A 13,394-nucleotide genomic window follows, 5' to 3' on the forward strand; every position below is an offset into this window, starting at 1 on the left:
CCCGCAAGGGGCTCCTCGACCCTCTCTCGCTCTCCCGCGGGTTCCGCCGTCCCGGGCTTTCCGCACCCGACAACGCAACCTCCGCACACCTCCCGCAGCCGCCGCCCCCCTCATCACGCTCCCCTCCCTCGCGCCCAAGGCGGGCGCATGCGCGGGGCGGCGCGTGCGCGGGGCGGTGCGCGGGCGGTGGCGGTCTGCAGTGCGGGGCGGGCAGGCGGCGCGCGGGGCGGAGCGGGGGCGCGCGCGGCGGCGGCGGGGAGTGAGGTGCGGCGCGAGCGGCGGGCGGGCGCGCAGCGAGGCGCCGTCCCTGCGGCCCCAGCACCCCGGCGGGACCCCGCGGCCCAGAGTCTCCTCCGCACCGCGGGCAGCTCTCGGCCCCCTCTGTAAGTGCGCCTCGGGTACCGCCGGGGATACGCCGCGGGAGTGCTGCGGGATCGACACCCGCCCTCCGGGCTTGGTGCGGGCGGGAATCTCCCCGGGTGCCCCCCCCGGGCGGCGAGGTTGGGAGGGACGAGGGGCTGCCTGGGGGTTGCCCGTGCGGGGCTTTTCCTCCCGGGCAGAGTCTGCGGGATGGAGGCGCGGCAGGGCTGAGGCGGGGGCTGCTGGGGGCGGTGTGGTCAGCGCGGCCGGTCCTTCCTTCGCGCCCGGGGATCGTCGTCCTCTCCGGGAAAGTTGATGTGCGCGGTTGGTCTTCGCTGCTCCGTGTGCGGGAGTTGCCGTTTCGCGGGCGAGGTGGAGGGAAATCGTGTCCGCAGCGATTTGCCGTGAAGTGTTGCGAGATCGGAGACCGAATCCCGCATCGATCCGGATATAAATACCGACAACATCAAAAGGAAGCATTCATTGATCGGTCGCTTAATAATTTGCGCTTGGAAATGTTTTGGTGGAAGTGGGAGTCTTTGGCGTTCTTGTTCTTTTGAAAAAAGATAGCGAAAAGGTCGTTATTTTTTTTCCAGTGGGGAAAAACAACGACTAACAAAAAAAGACCGTGTGAAACCGAAGAGCAAGAGCAGTCCTCGCAAGGTCATCACACCCAGTGGGAAGGCAGAAGTGCTCCCCATCCTTGCGATCGCTTTATTGATATTCTTACTACCTGTAAGAGATTATATTTTTTTGTTCGTTTTTACTTTACTGTTTCGTACTTGTTTAACGTGAGAGGTGTTTGCAGGGTGAACCTGGGGTTGCATCGAGGAGCGGGTGCGCTCGCCTCGCCCCCCCGGCGGGGAAGGTGCGGGTGGTGGTGCCGCTCTCCCGCTGTGTGCTTGGGCATCAGCTTGAGCGAAAATGGAGGTGGGAGGAGATAACAAAAGCTGGTGGGCGATCCCTGTCATTTCCCACACGAAGGCGTGAGAAGGAGGAGGGAAAGGAGACGGCAAGAGAGAGAATTTCATTTCCCGAGATCAAAACAAAAGGAGAAGCAGGCAAATCGTGAGCAGTCGTGGGGGAAAACGAGGCATTTTCCGCGCTGACCCCAGCGGAGAGGAGCGCGGGGGTGTGCGTGGCCGCGGAAGGAGGGAAGAAGGGAGGGATGGAGCAACACGGGAGGGGGGCAGCGCGGCTGGCGCAAATTTGCGCGCAAACATCACTTGGAAAAGAGTGTCTGCCCCCGCGGTTCTGTGTTGAGGTGGGGGGGTATGAGGGGAGAGACATGCCCTGGGGGGGCTTTCTCACTTCTCACCCCCCATGTTTTGGGGGACTTCTAAGACCCTTGCGGGAAGGGCGAGATCCCGGTGGTGCGGTGCCGCGGAAGCGCTTCTCCCGAGCATGAGGGGCCCGCGCCGGGACTCAGGAGCTCGGGGTAGTGCGGGATCCCCCCCAGTGCTTCCACGCCGCTCCCCCTGCACTGTGGGTCCCTGCGCCCCGCGCCGTCCCCCGCTTCTCGTTTTCTGCGGGATCGCCGCCGGGTTCCCCGGTGTAAAAGCATTACCTCCTCCTCCCGGGGATGTCCCCAGACCTTGGAGTCCCATTGTCCCCACCAGGGAATGCCGGCCCCTCCCCCCCAAGTCGAGAGCTTCCCTCCCTGCACGAAGCCACCTGCGAGGCTCCCCCACACCATTTCTGCATCTTGTGCCCGACCCCTTGGGTGTTTCTTCTGCTGGGATGTCCCTGTGTCCCTTCCCCGCCGCTCTCCCTGCCTTGCCCCAGCCTCGGTTTGCTGCTCTGGCCCCTGGCTTGGGGAGAAACTGTCGGAAATTGGGTGGGGGGGTGGTTAGAGAGGCGGGGGGCGGGGAACCCAATCTTATGCAACTGGAGACCCCTGCATCCCTGCCCCGAGGAGTCCGTACAGGGGCTTTTCGGGGGTGGGAAGCGGCTCTCTGCCTTCCCAGGGCAGGTAGAGGATGCCCGGGGCAGCCGGAGCTGCCGCCCGCTGCGGAGGTACCTCCGGGGGGAACCGCGCTCCCAAATCCCGCATCTCCCGAAACGGTGCGGCAAAGCCGGGGGAGCGGGGGGAGGGCGGGCGGGCGGGCGACGATTACCTACACCACCAGGCTTTTCTTCTGACAAGCCGTGCAGATAACAGGGTAATTTAAAAAAAAAACCCAAACCCCTACCCTCTTCATTAAAACTGAAATGTGATTACTTGCACGCCAGAGCCTTAGCCAATTAACAGATGTCTAAATGTGTGAATAAATTCTGTGGTTTTGTACAGAAGATGTTAATATAACACGTGTTTAAAGATACAGGTACTTTTCCACACAGTTCTGTTGTCAAAACATTTTTTAGCAATATTTTGCAGTGAGTGTTTCTGTGGATAGAATTCCCTTCCTCCAGATATTAGAAAGTTCAGCTGGTAGGGGTACCATCACCTCTATAAAGAAGAAAAATATGCATATATTATTATTCAGAATGTGAGAAGGGAAAGAATCCTCACATTCATAGAGAAATAAATGTCTTTGCAAAATACATATTCACCAGACCTTTCAGAAAACATGCTTACTAGCAGTTTGTTTCTATGACACGTTCTCAGACTACTACCCTTTTCCTTGACAGAATGCCTCTGTTCATTTAAGAACAGCAGTTTACTGAAGTGTTTCGGTACAGTGTTAGAACAGCACTATCCATTTAAAGTTTGTGGACTGCAATCAATTTTAATTAAAACTTTACATTTTGCTTCTCCATTCAAGGAAAGTGTAAAGTAGTCTGGGCTAATGCTGCTGTCAAGGAAAAATAAGGAAACATATCCTAATCTTCATTATATATTATTCCTGCCTTTTAGCTGACGACTGAATCCTTATCCTGTTGGATAAATTCCTCAAAAGGAATTTAGCCCCAAACTTTTCTGACCTAAAACTGCAATATTGAATTGTTTTTCTAGTTTGCCCTCTCTTCTTGCCCCATACAAATGCATCCCCCTGTGTAGAATGACACTACTGATTTTCCACTGGTTTGGAATGCCTCGTGTTCTGGAACATGTGGCTGGTGACAGCACGTCAGTGATGTTGTTGGGGGAGGTCTGCTCAGCCTGCCACAGCATTACGTAACCTCAGCACCGCAGAGCCGGTGCCAGAGATGTCCCCACTGCTCTCAGTTGTGTTGTACAGTTCCCTGTGTTCACTGCCCTTGTGAAATACACCAGAAGAGTCATATCTGAAAACAGGCTGTATCATCAACCAGAAGAAAAATTAATCTTTGGACAGAGTGGTAAGGCAAAGTTGAACTATGGGGCGAGATGGGGTAGGTAGGGCAGAACAAGAGGCTGTGGATGAGGTTCAAGGTATCAGGCTGGCTGTGTAGGATGGAAATGATGCAATGAAGGTGGCTTGATGCTGTTTGGAAAAGGCGCCATATGTGCAACCAGGTGCAAGGTCTGCTGACTGCAGCATGTCTGGGGATCCCAGCGTGCCTTCCAGTACAGCACTTCTTGAGGGTGTGAGGGATGGGCTGCAGTACTTGCTCTCCACAACTCACTTCTCCACTTTTCAGTGTGTTGGGGTGGCATAGCTCTCTGGATTTTTTTTTTTTTCTGTCAATATAGCTGCAGGCAGGATCGAAAACTAGGAATGCAGATTCCTTCTAACAAGCGAATCTGGTCAACTTTGTTATGGGAGCTTCCATAATTGATTATTTTTCTAGCTGTTGTCCTGTTTCTGTTTTTCAATTTTGAAATTCTGATTTTTAACATCTGGCTGCACTGTGCATCCCTGTGGTTTTTGTATTGTACCAGTGCTTCACACCCATGTTTCGTTTATTTAATTCTTTAAATTTTGCCGTTTCCTGTGGATTTCCAGAAGTTTATGTCACTTGGGCAAATAGTGGTGGCCTATTCTCTAATTGTGAATTATACAGCAATGTAGAGCAATTGAAATTAGATTTTTGAAAATTTGAAAATACGATAGGAAATTTATTTTTAAGGTACTTAGAACTGAAACATATAGCATTTACCATGCAAATTTGTGCTCCTTGACTGTGCTGTCAACATTTGCAGCACTGGTTTTCATTCCTATTTTTCTATGCATGTGGTTTTACCAGTGTGAATTTGGGTTAAACGCCCTTGTCATTAGGGTGTTCTAAAAGGAAGCTTGTTGCAGAGTGGTTTTGCTTGTCAATGGATTCTTTAGTTCCCTCTATTTTTGTCTGACACTAACAGAGGAGAGCAACCACATGGCCTTCCTTCATTATACCTGTTCTTTTTGACTTCACTGTAATGAACCTGGGCATTCAATCTGTTCCCATTTTCTTGTGGGTCCACATTATGTGCATTCATGTGCCTTTTCCCATATATCCTTTGCCTTCTTTCTTCTGTCAGAGTGTAATTTTGTTTCTCCTCTGATCTTTGTGTGTCCTAATCGTATCTTTGGATCACTTTTCTCTTGAGCAGTTACCTTCTACACTGCTCATTTTCCTTAATCTTGAGAAAGTTCATGGCTACTCTGCACCTTCTACATGGCATGCTGAATCATTGCCTGAGACACAAATACAGTGTGATTAGGGAAGGAATGTAGTGCTGTAAGATGTAGGATCCAGATGGGCTCCCATGCCAAGGAGGCACTTACTTACTCAGCTTCAATCTCATCTTTATTCATAGAATGGGAGTCTTTCCCTTTAATTTCATACTGTGCTCTGAGGTAATGGCTATAATCCTTTTCAAAGTAATAAACATGATAAAAGGTATGTTCATGGGATACAAAACTCTGGTAGTTCTTCAAATCCTATTGCTTTTAAGTTATGATTATGTTGCTAAGAATTTATCTGTGTTTTTTTTCAATTTTGTTTTAAAATTTAGTTAGAATTATCACAGGGTCTCTGCTTTCAGGAGCTTTTTGACATTTAGATATGAATGTGCCCGCAGGACAATAATGCACATGTAGGAAATCAAGGCAGATTACTAGAGATAGTCTTATAGCTGAAAGTTGTAAAAAGTAAGTAGTTTCAACAGGTAGATGAAGAGAAGAAAAGAAAATCACTTGATACTCAGCTTCACTGGGGTGTTCATAAAAATACAAGCTGGTATTCTTTGTGATTAATTTCAGAGGGAAGGTAAAGATCAGAATATGTTTTCTAAAATAACTTTTAAAACTACAATTAATTGAAATAACGAGTGGTCATTTGGAGCAAGATGACAAATGCATCTTGTTGTTTGACTTAAAGCAGATGTATTCCGGAACTAACACCAAGGAAGAAGGATATTGAATTACATATCCTATGAAGATTTTCTGCCTGTAATAAACCAGTCACAGTTTCAAAACCCAGACTACAAATTTAGAATATATTATGGCTTCCCTAATTTTGCTATTTAAAAAGAGATAGTTTGATACATTCTTGAGTTTGTCAACAACTTACAATTTTTTAAGTCACTAGAAGTGGTAATTTGAGGTAATCAAATGCTCTTTTAAGATAATTAAATAATTTCCTACTAGGAAAATGGAGAATTTCAAATTCACTTTCTTTATCATCACAAAGCCATTTGAGGAAGAATATCCACACAGTCAGCATTACAAGGCTTTAAATTGGGAAAAACAAGCTGTAATGATTTTCATAGCTTTTACACTAATATATAAATGACATTAAACTCTTTGATTAAAATAACCTCTGATCACTTTTGACTTACTGCCAATTTATTTTTTTTAAATTGATGATTTCAGACAAGTTTTTAGGCAGCTCCACTGTAGTTTATTAAATACCAGAAGGTGTTTTTACCCATTTTACCCATTTCTTGCTCACTACCACACATTCTCAAAATTAATTGATTAAAAGAATAAAAATATGAGATATGTGATTTTTTTTTTCCTTACTGATGTGTTTCCATAGTTAGGCATAACAAAATAATGGATTTTTGTGTTGGTCTCCCAATGAGATGAATCAACTGATGGGATTACCATAGTTGTCAAACTTTGTTGAAGAATACAGTGTTAGCACTGTACAAGTAAAGATACTCAAGAAGTAAAGAGCTCAAGAGGAAAACAAGCTGTTACTGTTATTTAGAGTTTTTATACTAACAAATATAAGGCTATAAACATTTTGTAGAAAATTATTTCTATTGGATTTAAAATTAGCTTTAATATTTTTTTTTTTACTTGTATCTAAATAAAAAGTTGTGCTCTAGAGATGAAAGCTTTCAAATTCATGAGTGTTTAACTCCATAAGAGATAATAACGAGAATTTTAGCAGAGTCTGTAACATTTGACTCTGGTACTTCCATCTAGGCTTCTGTTCATGAGCCAGATGTGTGTAAAGTATCTGTGAGTTGATTTCAGTATCTAAAAATAATTTCACAAAGGCAATATGTTACTGGAAGTTATTTTATTTATTTAATAAAAGATTAATGTTTCACTAAGTAGAAAATATTTTACTCAAAGTAGATGCTAAATTTGCTATAAATAGAATTAACTGGCGGTGAGGAGAGCTGAATATTGTCCTCTTTGTTGACTATGTTTGAGAATATCTGTGTATTTAATTAAACTTTATTCAGAATGGAGTCCTAAAATTAGAACATCTTGTTTATAAAAGCTCTTAGAATACAGCATATTTCTGTGTACTCTTATCTGCTATATTTAGAAAGACAAAGTAACTGAAGACTCCTAGAGAATGAAATTTGATATATTAGTAGTTTAAATTAAAATGCCTTTGGTTTTTAATAGCAGTTGATATACATTGGAAAAAAAGGTGATCTTGAGAAGTTAGTAAAAATGAACATTTGACACGGCCTTAGCCCTGAAATTCAAATTGGCTTACATAGTGGATAACACTACAAAAAATTATTCATGAAAGTATGGCCAATATTCAGCACATATTCAGCCTGTAGTGCTATAATTCATATGCTTTTGATAAAACAGTACACCGTACTGTTTTAAAGCAGTAATTTTTCATTTTAAAGCAGTATTTTTTTCAAGTGATACAAATGAGTACCGACATTCTTGAAAGGTCTTGAAATACCTGTCTTCAGTTGCCTGAGAAGGAATTTTAACTTGATACATAAAATATTGGATTATACTGAATGTTTTTTTGTGAACCAGACTGATTTATACAAAAGGACTGTATTTTCAATTGCCCTGTAGCAAAATTTGACCTGCATTTTTCACAAGGGATTTTTTGCATCTGACTTGGCTATGTTAGTGTTCTTGGATCTGATCACATGAACTGCATTGTGAGGTCAAAGGGTACTCTGTTATCTATTCCAGTGGTCTTGGCATCTGGTCCTTGGCATCCATGCTAAATGAGAAAATTAGAAGATGAGCATGCTTTCTGGTCTTGAAATCAGAATGTTTGATGTCCCTTCCAGCCCAAACCATTCTGTGAGTTCACAGGTCAACTTTCAATGGAACTTGTAGTATGCCAAAGGGAAGAAAGTCTTACCTTGTTGCAACTTCCATATTAAGCATCCTTAAGTGCGAAGAGTCAAAGAACCACAAACTGTTTTCCCCATATAAGTACCTAAAATATGCCTGCTTTCTGTCAATGGATTTCCATGACAGAACTTTATTTCTGAAATTCCAGAGTGCTTAAGAGAAGTAGATACTAAGGTTTTATTTTCCTCCTCAGGTATGGTAAGTGAATCCCAAAGTAGCATTTGTAATTCTTCACTGTAGTTTTGTTTACAAGAGCTGTTTCTCACTGTGTACATACTGGGTGAGTGCTTAGCTGTTTAATTCAATGGCTATTTCTTATTTATTTTCATTCTCATCTGGGGAAATGGGAGGGTTGGAAGGGGTTGCGATTCTTTATATTTTTCTGTACCTGTCGCTAAGAGGTGTGACTGAAACACAGATCAATAAGTAATAGCAGTTTCTACATGGTTTAAGAAATGAACAATGCTTCTCAGGTTTTCCCACTCAGTTATATGAGAATGTAATCCTGAAGTGTCAGCAGGTGACTAACTCTGCCTTGTGTCTTACCTCATCCTTTAGCTTTTACTCATCCCTTTTTTGCCTCCATCTCTGACTCTGCTTTCTCTGTTCTCTGATTCTGTTCCAACAGTCTCCTGTTGCCTAAGAATCTCCCTCTCCTTAGCAATACCTGGCTGTGCACCTTCACACGGTGGATACTTTCTTTATCTTGCATTTTAACTGTGAGGGCTTTTTTTGTTTGTTGTTTGGTTGGTTATTTTTTTTAACTGTGAGCTTTGTAAAACAAAGACCTGGGAATATGTATATTTTATACTATGTATATATATATATTATAGTGCTATCATGGTAAATATTTTTATTAAAATTTTAGCAACATAGAAGTTGTAAATACAACCTGTGCAGAAAGATAAGGTGCATGTTTAGGGACTCCTTGGAGTGACTTGAACAAATCCATGTCTGGTAGCAGTGGCTGAGTCCATCTCCTGCAAAGCTCTATTCAGGATGCATTTATTCTACAGTCAGTAGATTGTGAAAGAAGTATGCAGACATACTCAAACTAGCCCTAAACTGGGTGTATGATGGACCTGCAGCAACCCAGACACTGCAGTTCAGTGCTCAGCATGGCTTATGTACTCAGGGCTTCATGCTCCATGTGCATAGAATCATAGAATCATAGAATTGGCTGGGTTGGAAGGGACCTCAGAGATCATCGAGTCCAACCCTTGAACCACCATTGTGGTTGCTAGACCATGGCACTGAGTGCCACATCCAGTCTCTTTTTAAATATCTCCAGGGACAGAGAATCCACTACTTCCCTGGGCAGCCCATTCCAATGTCTGATCACCCTCTCCATAAAGAAATTCTTTCTAATATCTAACCTAAACCTCCCCTGGCACAACTTAAGACCGTGTCCTCTTGTCTTGTTGAAAGTTGTCTGGGAAAAGAGACCAACCCCCACTCGGCTCCAACCTCCTTTCAGGTAGTTTTAGAGACTGATGAGGTCTCCCCTGAGCTTCCTCTTCACCAGACTGAACACCCCCAGCTCCCTCAGCCCTTCCTCACAGGACTTGTGCTGGAGTCCCTTCACCAGCCTGGTTGCCCTCCTTTGGACCCGCTCCAGGACCTCGATATCCTTCCTAAACTGAGGGGCCCAGAACTGGACACAGTACTCGAGGTGTGGCCTAACCAGCGCTGAGTACAGGGGCATATCCAGGTATCTCTAAGCTGCTATTTTCAAAGAGCAGCCATGAAGAAGTCACAGCACATCTGTGTGAACAGATGTTGAATACAGCTCTATTCTTTCTGTGTGTCTCTGCTTTGTCCATTGAATCACTCTCTTCAGTGCCCAGACTCCCTGTCTCTTAGGTCAAGGCCCAATATGTGGCTTTTTGCAAATTTGTGCAGTAGGACTGAAGGTTATATAAGTCTTAATTATTTTTTTGTTGGAGAGGTTGTGGAATGACAGGATAGGAAAATGTAGGAGACTGAAAATGTTAAAATTATTTAGCATAACGTATTTTGTGGGTTTTATTTCTACATTTTATTATTAATGGTCCTTCAATCAGTATATACATACCATGTAATGCCATCACACCTATATATGTTATTAATTAGTTTAACAAAATCTATTAATTTGAGTTATTCAGTCACAAAGCAGTTTGCTTTCTTTAGACAAGAATGAACCAGAGGACTGTTTGGAAGTTAATTGCTCTTACTCATGAGACATTACTTTAGTACCTCCTTCAAATATTTTTCACTGAATATAGATTTTTTCCATCATATACAACTATAAGAATAATAAGTAGAAGTAAACAATTTAACAAGGTTCTGAAATGTTGCATGAGAAATCCTTTTCAAATATAAAATAATAATTAATATTTTGGTATTGGACAGTCCTATCATAGCTTCATATGGCTGTTGTTTTAATTAAAAAAATAATCCTACAATTTCTTCTGCTTAAAATATGTGAAAAATAACTATGTCAAACTATGACTTGAGTTTTGGTGGATGTTTTATATTTCATGGTCAGGGAGGACACATTAAGATACTTTGAAAATTCTGCTTTCTTCCATGTAAATAGCAGTGTTCCAATATATGCCTCATTTCAGCTGCATGCATCTCCCTGTTGCCAACAGGAGTGTATTAGTGATGACCAATAACAATACATCAATGTCAGATCATCTCTAGATAAAAGAAATAGTTCATGAAATGGTCAAGGTTGTTCTGGGATTATATTTAAGAGAGATATCTGGAGACTGTAGAGCTGAGTGTTTCACAGTAAGCCCAACCATTTGCTGTTTTAAGCACTGATGTACTCAGAAGGGTTTCACATCTGAAGCTGTGCAAGGCAACAAACATATTTTGTCTTCAAATCTGCATTTTGTCACTCAGAGTAGTAATTTATGAGATTACTGATTCTAGTAAGACCTACACGGCAGCCATTAGCTATTTCAATCTTGCATTTTTGTTTTCCAATGAAAAAGCCTTCAAGAAATCTGCAGGAATTGGCAGTTTCTCATTGAATGATCGAACATAATGGTATCACTCTAGACACTCGAGTAAAATGTCTAGACACTCTAGACATTTCTATAAATGTTGAATCTAGGAGAATAAATAAAAAAAAATAAGGGACCAAAGTCACACAAGTGACAAAATCACTGCATGACGACCATGCTGTGATAATTTGCTGTGGTGCAGAATTTCAAATTAGAGGGATTGAGGTGTGGTTGTACAGCAAAAAGAAATGTGTGGCATCCGTGGACAGTGATTTCAGCAGCAATGTTGACAAGGACAGACATCAGGAACTATTTAGGAGCAAATGGAAGGACAACTTGAGGGTATTTCATTATTACAAGTACCCATAGAGTTGAACATGAACTGGAAATTTATTTATTTTTTAATCAATCCTATCCCAGCACCATACAAATATAAGGACTAATTCTGTGATCTGTCAGATCCATAGTCAAAGAGATGTATTAAGGAATGGATTGAACAACGCAAAGTACATCTTGAACCACCAAAACATTTCTGTGGGTGAATACATTTAAATCCATTGGAAATACGTTTGTTTGGACAGAGTTGACTAGAAATGTAGGTGTAAGTGTAAGTAAACTCATAGCCTAAAGGAGATGGGACCTGGGGAGAAGGAGAAAGTGTGATCATGAATCATGCCAGAGATGTAGGAAGGATCAGATCTGCAAGGGTTTCAGTGCTAAGGAAAAGGCATTTTAAATGAATCAAAAAGGAAGGGAGAAGTGAGGGGAAGGAGTAGGGATAGCACTTAAAGACAGAAGAAGGTAAAGGTGTCAGCATCTAAGAATCAGGAGAGGAGAATCTCTCATAGAAGAGGTGATGAATTAGAAATGGGGAATTACCAACATTTTCACTACTTTCCATGATCTGTAGGTAGTGTGAGAAAACTGCTGGGAAAAACTGAGTTGCCAGGAAAAACTTGCATTTAGATGTAAATAAATTTGCCACTTTCTTCTGAACTGCTTCTTCATATGTAATGATACATAACTCACATCAGGGCTGTGCTGGGGCAAAACCATTCACTGGGTCAGGTGCATAAAGGAAGCCTTCCTGAGCTGCCAATAGTTACCTGGTGAGCTGTGATCACTTTGTGTATGTGTGTATTTAAGTGAGGTGGGGGAAAGATGTGGCTTTTGGGGGGGGAAGAATGGGAATTGACACTGCTTGAAGGCACATACAAATAACTCCTTAAAATAACAAGAGAAACAACCCCAGTGCAGGCTCCCTTCTGGCAGGGAGCTCTGTGTGGGTGCAGGGCAATCTGCTCACCTAGAGGTGTCTGAGACATGAAACTAAGTGGGGCGAAGAACTGAAAAATAAAATGTGAAGCATTTGCATAAGACTGTGTTTTCTCATCATATGATTCATTCATCTTATGACTGAGCTGCTGCTTCTAAAAAAACTGCTTTTCTGCAGTAAAATGCTGTTAGTTTGGGGCCCTGATTTTGAAGGGTTTAAATGACAAGTTGCTCATTGTTTTGCATTTGTATTTATGTGCTATGGAGTTTCTCACCACTGATGTCAGTTTTGAATGGGATATGACTCCTACAGTACTGGCAAGTGTATAGCATTTGACATTATTTCATTCAGATTGTATTATATGATGAAACAGGAGGCAGAGCATGACTTGTCCAAGAGCTTTTAGAAAATTGACGGCAAAGCAGAAAATGGAATCCAAGGCCCTTGATAATCCTAGTGATCTGTAGACTATGTTTATCTGTTTGCTTAAGTGCAGTGCTATAGTGAAGTTTCTTTCATGGGAGAAATTCAATTTGGAGTGCTAATTTAAAAGACACTGGACAAAACCTCAAACCCCCTGTTTCTGGCTGTTACAAGTCAAGGTGGAAAATGTTTGGCATTTGTGTAATTTTTTTCACTGATATGCTAAAAGTGTTTCAGTCCTGTACATCAGTGAAGGCAAACCTCTTCCTCCAAAGAGTTACAAATACACTTCAGGTATCTTGTATTGATGATTGTCTTCTGCATCTGGCATTAAGACTGGTAGTACAGGATCTGCCAGTGGGATGACCACATTGGGGTTTGGAAAGAATGAGGATGCAGACCTAGAAATTTGGATGAAAGCAGCATCCCACTCAACTACTGGCGTGACACTGGTCTGTCCTGAGTGAAACACCATATCTGATTATCCAAGCACCTGGTAATCACATTCCTGGCATAAGGAGGATGAATGGTGACACCATCTTGGCCTGAGCTCCCCATCCAGCCTGACCCACCTTTCCCAGTGGGGTTTATAGGTCCACTTAATTTCATGCCTCTGCTTGAAAAGGAAATTTTCCCTGTTCTCGCTTTCCTGTTGTCATCTCTTCCTTTGTGGTGTAGCTCACACAAATAACCTCTGTGTGCCAGGTTCTGGACGTGGGTTGGGGCAATCCCAATCCCAATTTCAGGCTGGGCAGAGAGTGGTTGGAACAGCCTTGAGGAGGACTTGGAGGAGTTTATTGATTAAAAGCTCAACATGAACAGGCAGTGTGAGATTGCAGCCCAGAAAGCAAACTGTACCCAGGGCTGCATCATAAGAAGCCATGGCCACCAGGTTGAGGGAGGTGATTCTCCCCT

At 43.0% G+C, this 13,394-nt stretch overlaps 1 protein-coding gene across 4 annotated transcripts in view; it reads left to right on the plus strand.

Moving 5' to 3' along the window:
- The first annotated feature begins 219 nt into the window (after window positions 1-219).
- The window catches only part of VSNL1 (visinin like 1), a 91,173-nt gene continuing 77,998 nt past the window's right edge, over window positions 220-13,394 (plus strand). The window contains exons 1-2 of one of the 4 annotated variants that reach the window (XM_030447147.1): window positions 220-383; window positions 957-1,095. The gene's annotated coding sequence lies outside the window, so the exon portion shown is untranslated. Of the gene's footprint in view, window positions 384-956; window positions 1,096-1,213; window positions 1,429-13,394 lie in introns of those variants that run through there. The other 3 variants (XM_030447150.1, XM_030447149.1, XM_030447148.1) reach the window with 3 other exon arrangements.

This window comes from Calypte anna, chromosome 3, assembly GCF_003957555.1.
Source record: "Calypte anna isolate BGI_N300 chromosome 3, bCalAnn1_v1.p, whole genome shotgun sequence".
Classification (NCBI taxonomy): Eukaryota; Metazoa; Chordata; class Aves; order Apodiformes; family Trochilidae; genus Calypte; species Calypte anna.